The sequence below is a fragment of the Excalfactoria chinensis genome, chromosome 7 (assembly GCF_039878825.1).
Source record: "Excalfactoria chinensis isolate bCotChi1 chromosome 7, bCotChi1.hap2, whole genome shotgun sequence".
NCBI lineage: Eukaryota > Metazoa > Chordata > Aves > Galliformes > Phasianidae > Excalfactoria > Excalfactoria chinensis.
In genome coordinates, this window is record NC_092831.1 from 16,809,379 (window position 1) to 16,823,383 (window position 14,005).

General features: G+C 36.6%; 1 protein-coding gene across 1 annotated transcript in view; it reads right to left on the minus strand.

The window, feature by feature from the left end:
* The window catches only part of STK39 (serine/threonine kinase 39), an 82,028-nt gene that overhangs the window by 39,254 nt on the left and 28,769 nt on the right, over positions 1-14,005 (minus strand).

The following is a 14,005-nucleotide window of genomic DNA, read 5'->3' on the forward strand; positions in this document are numbered from 1 at the left end:
ATACAGGCAGCAATAACACCATCAAAATATTTTCAAATATCAAGGACATCCCCACCCAAATTCACAGACTGTGTAACATGATGAACACCTCACAGGCCATCTAGAATTCCACTTAGAGAATCTCTTGTATTTCTGATAGAGATTGACTTCCAGCTTCTTCTCTAAATAATTTTTTTTTTCTTCTGAAATGCATGTTGAAGGTACTCTTTAATTAGCATTAGATGCTTTTCTCAAAATAAACTGCTACAGGTAAAACAGTGTGAGTGAACAATGTCAAGCGTATGCAAGATGAAGCATTTATCCTGTGTTCTGGTATTACCCTGGGAGGTAAAAAATAGCCTGAAGATGGGACAAAAGAAACTCAGTCTCCAAGATGAGTATGATTTGAAAGCGTAACTTGAGCACTGCCTTGAAGTATACCACATAATAATCAACAAAGAAAGCCCATATTTTGTGCCCTGTTTATCAACACTTTCAATGAGATTCAATGATACTTTACCCTTTAGAGAGGAGATCAAGATAATCTGATTTTCTTATAAAAATTAAGTGTGGCATTTCATTCACATGAACTATCCTAAAAATAATGCAGTATATTCTTTATCTGTACTGCGTTAAACTCCTGTTCTTTGGGGCAAGGGAGAAGGTAGAGATGGAGGTATTAAGAATGAATCCACAGTTTCTATCATGATTACAAACTCATCCAATCTGTTGGAGAGAAGACATCTCTGTAGACCTTCATATGCAAGTCTAAAACAGTTAATAGACTGTAGTTTAACTTTCCAGTCATCCACGTCACTGCTGAAATTTGCAGAGAAGTTCAGGCAGAATGAGAATGGATGCTTGTCTTCAACTGAAATCAGCCATTGGTACTATAGGTAGTTTGAATTTCTCCATATTCTTGTTCACACCCAGAGTGTTGTTTTATTGTTGTTGTTTTTTCCTTCTACATCCAACACTTCAAAAATTAACATTGTTTCTAGGCTAGCGTCACTTAAGATAGACCACCTTATGCTATCCTGCAAGAAAGGTAATGAAAAATCACTTAGTATTTGACTGGAAGTATTCACATTCCATTCCTCAGTTTTATTGTTTTAAAAAAACCTAAATGCTCTTTCCAAAATAGAACTACACTAATTTGTAACTTTTGTTAATAAAGAAAACAACAAAAGCCTTGAGCCTAACAAAAATAAACTAACATGTATTAGAAAACAAATTTCACATAAATTAGGAGTATACAGAATAAAAAAATAAAAAATAAAATAAAATTTAAAAAAAAAAGAGAATTTGAATGACTGGCACTTAAACTGCACCCAGAGAAGCAGCTCAGAACTGTAACTAAAAACAGTCTGTATGAAGAAAAACTTAACAAGCCACCATCAAAATCACCACAGCTTTAGAAGAGGCAATATGAACACCAGCTGAACACAGTATGCCTGGATAATGAGTGAAAAGAAATGACTACCACAAAAACATTAAATATCAAATTATTGCTTATACTCTTGCTGGTTAGCGATTATTTCATTATACATCAGAGTCACAAAGACAGAAGAATTATTATTATGTCAGCAAAGCAATTTGTCCTCATCCTCTTAAAGGAGGATATGGATCATAAATATTCCTAACATAGAATAATATTTATAAGCTTTCCAGGAGAAAGCCTGCTTAAGCAAATGAACATGGTAACCATAAATCCTGATCATCAAAAATTAGTTCAAAAATTGCATTAGAGAGAACTTCAGCAACAGAATGCAGAAGCTGCCTACATTCTCCAAAGCTTAATGAAAAGCAAGGTACAACATAAGGAAGAGAAACAAATTGTTGTCTTCTAAGCACTGATGTAGTTGCTATTAGTGGATGTTAGAGAGACTAGGGAAAGAAGAATCTATTATTCATCACTGATTCTTTTACTTCTGCAATCTCTTCACAAGTTAATTGTTGGAGTGGGACAAGGAAAGAAATGAGTATTTTCTGAATGTTAAGATCTTTCTACTTCTTTATTCAGAGCTTCCCAAATCAGCAAAGAACTTGGCCCACTTACACATTTAGTATTTTATTTCAGCATCTAATTTTTGAAAACAAAAATAACACTCCACAAGATAATGCATACATGCACTAAAAACAACTGCATCACAACCACGGCACAATTCATCAACTACACCATATATAAAATTAGTTTGTTTAGTAAGAGTAATTTCTTGCATCTATTGTCTTATTTCTATTCAATAGAAATATTACTGAACTAATCATACTGATTTTTGCAGTATTTCAATTATTTAAACTATTCCTATTAAAGTCTCAATAGTAACTGAATATTTGGAGTGGGATTCCAGAAAGATCTCTTTTTCACAAAAAAGAGAAAAGGTAACCTGAAAGCATATTAAGCAAGATGCATTAGTGTATGCAAAATTCATATCAATAACAAGCATTAAACATTCCACTTTCACAGAAAATAAGATTACCATGCTCCATATAGAGGCAACTTAGATACAGAAGCAATTTGCTCTTAAATTCCCAAAAGGAGGCAAATGTGCAGACATGACTCACTTCACACCTGAAGAGGTCTTTGAGGAACCCTAATCTTGATCTACACCTTCTCGCTATGTAACAGTTGGTGCTATACTAGTCTTTCCACTTGCAGAATACAATTTTATTTATTTAATTATTTTAAACACATTCTTCTGGAAATATAACATGTCATTGAGTCAGCTAGCTTGGCTTCTTCTAGGGGAAAAAAAAAATGTTTTATTCTACTGCTGATGCCATTCAGCTACATCTGCTAGAACTGTATGCAAAACACATACAATCCCACGTGCCCTAGAGAGCAAGAATGACAACTTGGTTATTTCAACATGCTTTTCATTTCCTGCATCCTAATCTAGTAAGAGCCAAGATTTTACTCTGAGACACAGAAAAGAAAGAATTCCTTAAAGACTTCTCCCTCCTCCAGAGGCAGACTTTCTCCTCAAAACACTCTGATCAGCAGAAGACTTCCCAGATGCTTTGCTTTCCAAGATGGTTACTACTTCTGTGACAGAAAATTAGTTAATAGTTATAGCAAGCACACAACAGCCAGGGCTGCAGGAAATGAAAAACAAATATCAGTTCAGAAGACAAGATGGTGCCCTCTACAGTTGTTGAACTAAATGTCCTCTATTCCAAGAAAGCCAATTCATTTTTTAGTGAAATTCTGAAAAAAAATTAAAGAAGTTAGTAGTGTCTGGCAGCATGCCTCAAACTAAGGATAAAATACACCCCAGTCAACAACCATTGGGCACTCTGGAGAGGAGGAGAGGATACAGTTCTACAAAAAGGCACAAATGTTCACAGGATTGTTCCTTGTGACAGCGCCTTTCCAATTGCATCAAAAAGCTCTAAGATTTTATTTCAGAAAATTAAGTTATTACAAAGATCATGCTGTTAAATTTTAAACTTAAGAATGCTTCCTTATTTATTACACCCAATTACTTTCAAATATTTATCATCATTACTTCAAATAACTTTTTCAGTGACAGGGAAAAGCTACATATGTTTCAAACTAATGTTCTTTAGTGTTTTCAAACTAGCAGCTTTTTTAGAGTATGGAAGTATAGCAGTTTTTAGATTTGGGGATAGTGAAATGTTTCTCACACACACAAACAAAACAAACAAACACCAACACCACCACCATACTTATATATATCTTTATACTTATCTTTATACTTTGGGAACTTGCAGTTCCCAAAACAATTGACATGCTAAGAAATCATGGTTACCATCGCCTAACCTGGCACATGAATCTTCCCAGGTGTGGGATTAACCAACGCTTTGTCCCTTCACCCTGCAGTAACATCAGTTACACCCCAGTTCATTCAGTAAAAGAAGTGACAGAAAGAAAGAGAATTAATGCTGAGCATAAAGGTGCTCAGAGAAGACAAAATGGGAACCTGTCAACATGAAAAAACACAGGAACCCCAAAAGGAATTCCAAAAGAAGCTGACAAAGTGCATTTGTAAGCAACTTTTTGCTTTTCTGGTGTGTTCAGAAAGATTTCCTGATACAGAATCATTTATTTAACAGAAATATAACAGAATATATAAATATAGCAGAAATAGAGAGTCCTGGCAGAATTGTGCTTACATGCCTCACTCAAGTGAAAGAGTAGTAGTTTTTATAGAAAATATAGGCTTTAAAAAGTGCCAGTATTACTTGGTAACTGTCCGAATAGGTAGCTTTTCCAGTTTTGCCCCTTCCCCCTGCTGCCCACTAAACATACATATATTATTTTTTTAAATCACAAATCTCAAAAGCTTCACTTCTCATACAACTTCAGTGTAAAGAATTTGCCATGCCAGCTGCTCCTGTTATTTTACTGGAAAAAAAGTATTTTTTATTAGAAATAGCCAATTACAGACAACAGTTTCAGCATATGTTATTATATGTATTCATTTCTCTAAAAAACAGACCAGTTCCCCTAGTAAACACCTTAAGCCCATAGGGCAATCATGTCTTACAGATTTTGCCTTCAGCTCTCTTGCAAGCCTTTCATGAATGTTTCCTAAAATGCAAGAACAAATTTTAATCCCTATACCTATGCATATATTTGCATTCCAATGCAACGAAGAAAATCAGCTTATCATCACATTTATCCAATCACAGCTCAAACCTTTTACTTAAAACAGTTCTAAATTTAATCACAGCTTAGCACTTGAAGTAAAGGGTAAATATTGAAGAATTCACTTTTCTATAAAACATTTTCACACAGAACATTGATCTTTTTGCATAACATCTACACTGTAATCACATTTTTTGCAAAAAGAATCTGAGGAACAAGACAGAGCCTGAATTCCCACAAGTATATATCATCCTTTGTTCAATAGACAAGATGCTTCCTCAGGAGATGGCTAGTCCTCATTTAACCCATCTCTCATGTCTGTGAATGCCTGAATCCCTTCACTGTTGGTTATTAAGTTCTCCTGAGTTTATTATTTTGAAAAGTTTCATCTTTATTCTGATGTACCACTGCCTTTCTAAAATAACACCCAAGTCGTTCTGTTCTGTAAGAACTAGAAAGGTAGTAAGATAAGGTTACCTAATGTTTTGATGTTTGCATTTCTTCCTCTTAAGCCACTCTGTATAATGATACAAATGATACGGGAAAAATCTTACTTAGTTTTAATTTTATTTTCTCCCACTTGGAAAAGAAGTTAGACTTAAGTTTAAATGTTTCATACTCATGTGACAGGAATAAGCTTTTTTGGCTTGTTTTTGTTTGTTTGTTTTTAATTGCAGGGTAGCCTAAGACATTGCCAGCAAGTATATAACATAGCACAGAAAATAATTCTACGATAACTCCAACCTTTTGGGTCCAAAAACTAATTTTAAACTCTCAACTTGGAATTAGAATTGAGATGCACAAGTCATCACTTGGGAGTACACAAAGCCCCTTCCCTTTGCAGCAACTGTGGAGGTTTGCTGTGTTTTGACTTTCACTGTATGGGAAGCTTCAAGTCTTCTATGCTGCCCACAATGACATGTCATGGAAACTCTGTTATGGTTAGAATTCACACCTGCAGAAAAGGATAGGTACTGAACCCTGAACACAAACAGAAGCTACCATTTATTGTTTACATCAGATTAATCATTACTACTTCTCTATAGTGTACAAACACTTGTGTTTATGAAAAAAAGCACAGATTGAGAGGACACAGATGATTGAAGGCTTTGCAGTTCCTGCAGAATTTCTTTAGGCATTTCTGGTGGGTATATTCCATACTTTAGACAACAGAATATTTTTGAATAAAGAATATACAGAAACTCCTAGGAAACAAACATGCCCTTTGAAGTACATATCTTTCATGTTTTGAAGTCTCAAAGTTTTCAATTTCAGTACTTCAAGGTGACCGAGCTATAGCAGGTGAGAGCATCATCAGCATTTTAGTTCATATACCCTGAGTCAGTAAAAGTAGTGAATATTCTTGCATTTATGTTGTATTACAAAATACAAGAACATCAAATCCTTCAATTCCAAGGAATTTCTAAGTGATTTTTATTTATTTTTTTTTTAGATTCCAAGTCAGATGTAACTGGTATCCACAAAACACGGTAACACTCACATAAATTGTTACTCCATTTAAAATTTCATATTAGAATAATGTGTCAAAATATTTGTTTTAGGGTTAGGCTTTCATAAACCGAAATTGGAACTTACATTATTTTTCTTCAGTAATATTAAATGCACCTCTGCTGGAATTAATGTATTTACAGCTATCCAGCACATCCTTGTAAAACTGCTGTTTGCTCTGACGTGTTTATTCATAATTACCTTCAGTTAGATAAGTCAGTAAGGACAAACTGTGAGTCATAAATACAAATTCACAAATATTTGTTTATTCCTTAACGCTGCAGAAAGGTCTGCAAAAAAATGAAGTGGAACCTGAGTCATTTAAGACAGGAATTACTTTACAGCTTAAAGTAATTTACACTTTAAAAATGTGTAAATTACCAGTTCTACTCACTACCAGAATTAGTTGCACTGCTAACACAGCATCAAGAAATGCAAGATCATTACATTATTTTCATGAAATAACATTGCACGAAGGAGATGTGTAATTTGAAATTACATAAGCGTTCCTTAAAACTCTACTCGATATTGAAGAGTGCCCTTTTTTATTTAATGAATATAACAGCACAAGTTCAAGAATAGAAATCTGTTTGAAAAAAGCAGTTTGCTTTAAATATTTATGATACCGGTTACTGGTTTGCTTTCCTAGTCAAACACAAGCAATATCATGCTCAAATGATGAATGTGGCACTAAGAAAAACTGAGTGAGGGAGGCAGAGCCATGAATTAAGAAAACTGCCACGAACACTTAAATACATTCACAGGTTACAAATGGAATACAGGGGAGCAATCAGTGAAAAAAAGCTAAGATAGTAAAAGCCAAAGAGGAGTGGAGAAGTGAGCACATTCCTACATCACTAGAGAAAACACTGAAAAACAGATACAGGTGCTCAGTGCACCAACAGCCCATGCACTCTGAGGAATTTCCTCTCTAAAGCCCTTCTTCCACTCTTTCACCAAGCCTTTTCTTTCTAGGATTATGTTGTTCAACGACAGGAAAGGACAGCAGCTCAAACTAGAGACTAATTTTTCCACATCAACATCTTGTAAACAAGTGCAGGTAATTCCGTGTACTGCCAACTCTGCATTCCAAAACAAGTAGGTTTTATGTAAATACGGCATCATATTCGCTATTAATGTTCCAAACGGAGTCTAGAATTTTAATCTGATTTTTCTTAAGAAACAGCAGTGTTTTGGAGAAATCTTTATAACATAGCAAACGTGCCAGTTTAGTAATTTAGTACTAGTTCTGTTTTTCCAACAATATTTTCCCTTTTATTACTTCCACTATATAAAGTCTCATTACCCAATTTTAATTAACAGCAAATAAGTCACTCCTTTAATTTCTACTTTAACAACATTATTTTCAGACATGAACATGTCTCTGTACTGACTAGGACATTTTCAATTAATTGCATAAAGGAATTGTACTGTTTCTGAAAATTAACACCTAAAAACAAGAAATCCTGATTATGCTATGCAGTGTTGACCTGATGGGTAATAATCCATGGTTACACAAGGAAGATTTAGATTGGATATTAGGAAGAATTTTTTCACAGAGAGGGCAGCCAAGCATTGCAACTGACTTACCACAGAGTTGCTACCCCTGGAGTGGGTTTAAGAGGCATGCAGACATGGCACTAAGGAACATGCTTTAGCATAAGGACACCTTCCAAAAAGGAAGAATTGAAATTACACCTTTTAAGGTTCCTTTCAACCCAAGCCAGCCTATGATTCTATGTTCTTCAGATGAATAGACTTCAATTTGGAGAAACACTAATAAAAAGCTATCTATTGGATGGATCACAAGTTCCTGATTTCTTAATCTGCATTTTCCAATCCTGCTAACCTGTGTTCCTTCAACCAGGCCATTTACTTAATTGAAACAGCCACACAGGAAATAAGAGAGAGACACAGCTTCACTTAAGAGCTTTCATTACTCTGTAGTGGAAAGCTCATCACAAGATATGTTTCACTACCGGTGATACAGTCACACCAATAATTACTTATTAATTCTTCTCTGAAATATATATTAGTAGATTATTTCCCTATGATTTTCACTTACCTTCAAGATAAAAGGTTGAAGATACCCTATGAAGGGGGAAATTCCAATTTCTTCCCTGTTCTACCTGAAGTATAAGGCTTGATCACACACAAGTTATTGTATATATTCTGCAATCACACTTTTTTTAAATTTTTTTTTAAACTAAAAAAATAAGAGGCCCAAGCTCATTCAAGAGATTTAGCATTTAAAATTGCATACTTAGAGCTTCTCCTAACATAGAAATGCTCATATACCCTTCATGAGTTTGTACATCATCCTAGTGAGTAAACCCTGCTTGCTGTCCTGTGTTAGGTACGGCTGCCCTCTGCTGTCTGTTCCTCTCCTAGACAGCACAGCTAGGATGCAGTTTTTGTCATACAGCTGAGTTATGTAGTATGTAAAGTGAAAAGGGAAAAATAACTTTATTCAGACAGTGCACATGAAGGTAAACAATCTTGTCCTGGAGCTACTTCTCAGTGCTAAATATGAGTCAGACTTCGCATATACACCATTATGGTCCATCTTTTCACTGTTAGCCTTAAAATGCCTGTTCTGATTAAAATGTTGAAATTTCCCGTGCATGCCATAATTATAACTTCTTCAGCCAAGAGCACTTTTCAAGCTAAATTAATTTTCCCATAATAACAGTCCACAGTATACTCTCAAGGATGTCCTGCTTAGCCTATTCTCCCCAGGAATTTCAAGTATACCACCAGTACCAAGTGTGTGTGGGAAGGACATAAGGTTAAACAAATGCTATGAAACTTGTGAGATTCTCCAAGCTTTTTATGGTCTAATCAGGAGAATTTATTTACTTTCCAATTCTCTCAGTGCTGGTCCTGGTATTTATTTGCTTTTGCAAATTCACCTTTTAGAACTATAGTTAGCTATTAAGTTTTCCATATGAAAACAGAAATTATCCCAGAGTTATTCCTTCAGTCTTTCAACAAAGCAGTAACAGATAGCAGCACTTCTCTGAATGCAGGATCACTCAAAAGTTTTCTGCAATTCAGCTCTCCATGTGACCTTGCTGATAAACTTCAAAAAATATTCACAATCGCAACTAACACAAGATGAACAGAGATAGGCACATCGTACCACATCGTACAAGAAAGCACAGTGGGAAATCTCATAATGCTAACCTGAACCTAAGCTGTAGCTGCCTGCATTGACAAAATAATGATGTGTCCTGTAGAAAGGTGACAAATTTCACAGCAACCACTGATTCAGTTTGGTCACTGTATACACAAAACCTCAGCTCAAACCCAGAGGGAAAACACAAAAAAAACAACTTGATTTGGAAGTCAGATGAACAAACAGTATGAGGCTTCGTTACTCAGAGAGGAAACAAGTAAAAACCAGCACCATCCCCCACTAGAAGAGCTCTGAAGCACAGCTGTATTAACAACAGTATTTGGCAAGGTGCTTCTACCAGATGAAATCCATTACTGAAATGAGCAAATAATGCTTTGCTGAGGTGATATCACACTATTAGAGCTATGAAAGAAACCTACAATGTAATGATACTCCCCACACTATATGCAGATGATGGTTAATTTCTTCTACAGGAAAGCATGTCATTCAGAACCATTTCCCCAAATTAGCTGTACCACAGAGCTAGGAGTTCCAACCCATCAGTAAGGGTATTTCTACTGAAATTTTAATAAAAGCTGCTATCACTCACACTAATTATCTCCTTATGCTAGCTGACTTTTTTTCAGTAACTTACAACTCAAAGACCTGAAGAGCTTCTATTAACAGTGAAGAGCAAAATTACCTTCTGAAAAATAGAATTCGAGACCAATTATTACTCAGAATTATTTTTTTTAAATCTATTAACAGTTCAGACAGCTCTAAAATGAAATGCAGATGTGTGTTTTTCCCTGTTCACTTTGTAAAAGTGGCAGTCATGCAGGAGATTTTGAAAATTAAAGAGACGGGATTAAAAAAAACTACAGAATGGACACATGGCCTATGGGAATACAGAATATTTACAGTTATAATTAATGTTGGTTGTTTTTTTTTAGTGTGACCAGATTTCAAAACTGACTGTGGAATTCTGGAAGCTGCTTCTTATCTCCTCTTTTCAAATACAGCAATTCTAGTCAAAAATGAAAGATGACTTAGCATTCAGACCAAAATTAAAACTACTTTAACAGATTAGAGCATGTGTCTGTACAACAGCTTAGCAAGAAGAAACGGTTTAACAAGGGTGTAGAGACAGCCCTGACCCAACCACAGCAAAGTAGACTGTTCTTCTACCATAACACCATCCAGCAAGGGGGAAGCTTCAATCTGACCTCCCACATCTCTACTTAACACAATCAAAATAAAGAGCTACTGAGATGGGGAGAATATATGCACAAAATACAGAGACATAATTTACAGCATGGTATTTTAAAACCACACTGTAAGAGTTGTTTAATCTTATCAATTTGGTATTTGAAAAGGGATTTTCTATTACAGAGTTGAATGCTTTCCTCACAAATACAAGCCATGTGTACCTACTTTCAGGATTTCCCAAACAGGCCTGAAATCATTTCCAGTAAAAAAACTGTAAGCAAACATAAGCTTTAAAGGCAGCAGTAAAACATCAGAATTCTATGTCACGAGAAAGAAAAAGTAATATTAAAACTTAACTGAGGCTGCAGTTCTATGCAACAAGGCAAAGTAATCAAACATGCAGTAAATGCAAGAAAAAAGAAAATCCTACAGAGCAGATCTGATACCTGTCCCAGCACTTGTACTAAATGCCAGCTCCTCATCTTTTGCCCTGGAGACATTCTTTCTTCCACTGCAGGAGTTATTCCCTCCAAGAGCGACCTCTTAGACATTTTTACAGGTCATGTGCATGAGTAACCAAATTCTGCTTATAAAAGCTTTTTTTTAATTTATTTAAAAACAGTTAAATAATAAAATATTTATACTTTATAGCATCTTAAAACAGCAGCTACAGCAAAATTACGTGAATTTTAAATCCCTAATGAATATTGCATTCTTTTAAAAATAATTCAGCATTTTCACTAAATAAAAATTATTTTTCCATTTTATGCTGCAATTAAATGACCTAAAATTTATTACTCCAGCATCATTCAGCTTTTATTTCTAAGAATCACTCCTTTTCCAAAATTTTCAAGAATTATCCTAAAAGACATTCAGTAACCTATTGCTGATGGCACAGGGGGAAGCTACCACGTACTCACTTTGTAACTCTCAATGCTAAGTTCATTAAAGAAATAAGTATACACACATGGGTACATACAAATTACCATGTAGTTCCTACAGCTGATCTGAAGATACAGCTGAGAGATGAGTTTTATGAGGTCCGTACTCTCTTAGAAACCTAGCTGGTACTACAGCACGTCTAAATTACCCCCCTAATTTTACTAAGAAGTAAAATGAGCAACGCTTTATCCTCTCCATTCTGGGTAGGTCAATTTTTATGTGGGCATTGCTGCCACCACATGGCCAACCATCTGTACTTTGCATCTTGCTGATGCTGCACTGCTCAGTAAGCTAGCTCTCTTAAAAGAAGTTGTTTTTCAGCTTTCTATTCCAACCACTTAAAGCTGAAACATCACCACTGATTTCCCAAGTTGCTTCCACCTAAAAGGAGAACTAGAAGGACCTCAAAGCATTCAAATCCTGCCGACTGCCTCCTCCTAATGAGGACACCAGAGATAGATATTCACAAAGGCAACAGAAAAAAAAAAAGCAAGTTCAGTCCACTGATAAGAAAACAAAAGTCCTACAGACATTCAGTATCCCTAAAATTGGCATACCAACAAAGGCTGCAGCAGTTCACAGAATTACAGAATTGCTCAGGCTGGAAAAGACCTTCGAGATCATCAAGTCCAACCACAACCTAACCATGCTACCCCAACTCTAACAGCTCACCACTAAATCACATCCCTGAGCACCACATCCAAAAGGTTCTTAAACACATCCAGGGATGGTGACTCAACCCCCCTGTGGAGCCTATTCCAGTACTTCACAACCCTTTTTGTAAAGAAGTCTTTGCCTATACCTTCACTGGCACAACTTGAGGCCCCTTGTCCTCAAGTGAGAAGAGACAAACCCCACTCTTGTGGTAAGCACCTTTCAGTCACTGGAAGAGAGCAATAAGGTCACCCCTTAGCCTCCTTTTCCCCAGTCTAAACAGCCCCAGTTCCTTCAGTCTCTCTTCATAAGGCATATTCTCCAAGCCCTTCACCAGCCTTGTTGCCCTTCTTTGGACCTGCTCCAGCACCTCAGTGCCCTTTCTGTACTGAGTTGCCCCAAACTGAACACAGTACTCAAGGTGAGGCCGCACCAGTGCCAAGTACAGGGGCAGGATCACTTCCCTAGTCCTGCTTGCCATACCATTCCTGATACAAGCCATGATGCCTTTGGCCTTCTTGGCCACCTGGACACACTGCAGGCTCATATTCAGCCAACTGTCCATCAATATACTAAGGTGACTGTGTCAGGCAGCTTTCCAGCCACTCCTCCCCAAGTCTGTATGCTTGCCAGGGGTTGCTGTGACCAAAACGCAGGACCCAACACTTGGCCCAGTTGAAACTCATACAATTTGCTTTGGGTCATCGATCCAGTCTATCCAGGTCCCCCTTTGTAGTGCCTTACTACACTCCAGCAGATCAAAGTGTCATCTGCTTACTGTGAGTGCACTCAATCCCCTCATCAACAGCATTAATAAAGACGTTAAATAGGAGCTGCCCAAGTCCAGTCCCTGGGGGACACCACTAGTGACCAGCCACCAACTGAATTTAACTTCACTGACCACAACTCTTTGGGTCCAGCCATATAGCATTTCACCCAGCAGAGCATATGACCATTCAAACCATGGGCAGCCAGCTTCTCCGTGAGGATGTTGTGGGGGACAGTGTCAAAGGCTTTACTGAAGTCCAGGCAGACCACACTGACAGCCTTACCTTTATCCACTAAGCAGGTTTGTTAATAGGATCTACCATTCATGAACCCATACTGACTGGGCCTGATCTCCTGGTTGACCTTTAACTGATCCATGATGACTCCCAAGATTATTCGTTCCACAACCTTCCCTGGCACCGATGTGAGACTGATAGGCCTGAAGCTAACATGATCATCTTTCCAGCCCTTTTGGAAAATGGACATCACATACATCAGTTCCTTTCTGGAAATGTTCTCCATAAAACACCTTCTCAAAAAGACTGCTTTTTGAAAGCTGGACTGAGCACACCATCCTATTATCTGCATCAGCTTAGCAATTTCAGCAGGTTCTTCATACTGAAGTAATACTGTCAGCTTAACTAGTGTTCAGTATAACTTCTCACAAATATAAGTTTAAATTCATTCCTGTTTATTATCTCTTCTAAACAGCTGTTTCCTTTAATACTTAAGTTTTGAAATACCTGTGCAGATTTTTTTTAGTTCTGCTGCAGCTTACCTGGTAAACTCATTTACACAAGTACCAGAGGCACAACAACAACAACAAAAAATAATCAGCATATGCCATAGCTGTGCATTTAACTTACTCTGGAGCAAGGTTTCACAGGTCCAAGCTACTCAAGAATTCCCTTGCCAAGTTTGACTCTGACTTGCATGTATTTGGATGCAACATTTAAAATAATACAGAGAAAAGGGTATTCCCCAATAAATACCATTTACGGTATCTTTATTCTTTCTTTAGATCATCAAGTAAGTGCAAGTTCTGCAGTTTATGAACCTACATGTGTGTAGTTCTGTCTCTCACCATCTGCATCATCATGTCACCTGTATATTTCTAAAAGCGAGTGGGAAAAAGTCATATGATACATATAATACATATTTTGACAACTCTAATGAGGAAGTCTAAATGACCCAAGGCTTCCTGGAGAACAATT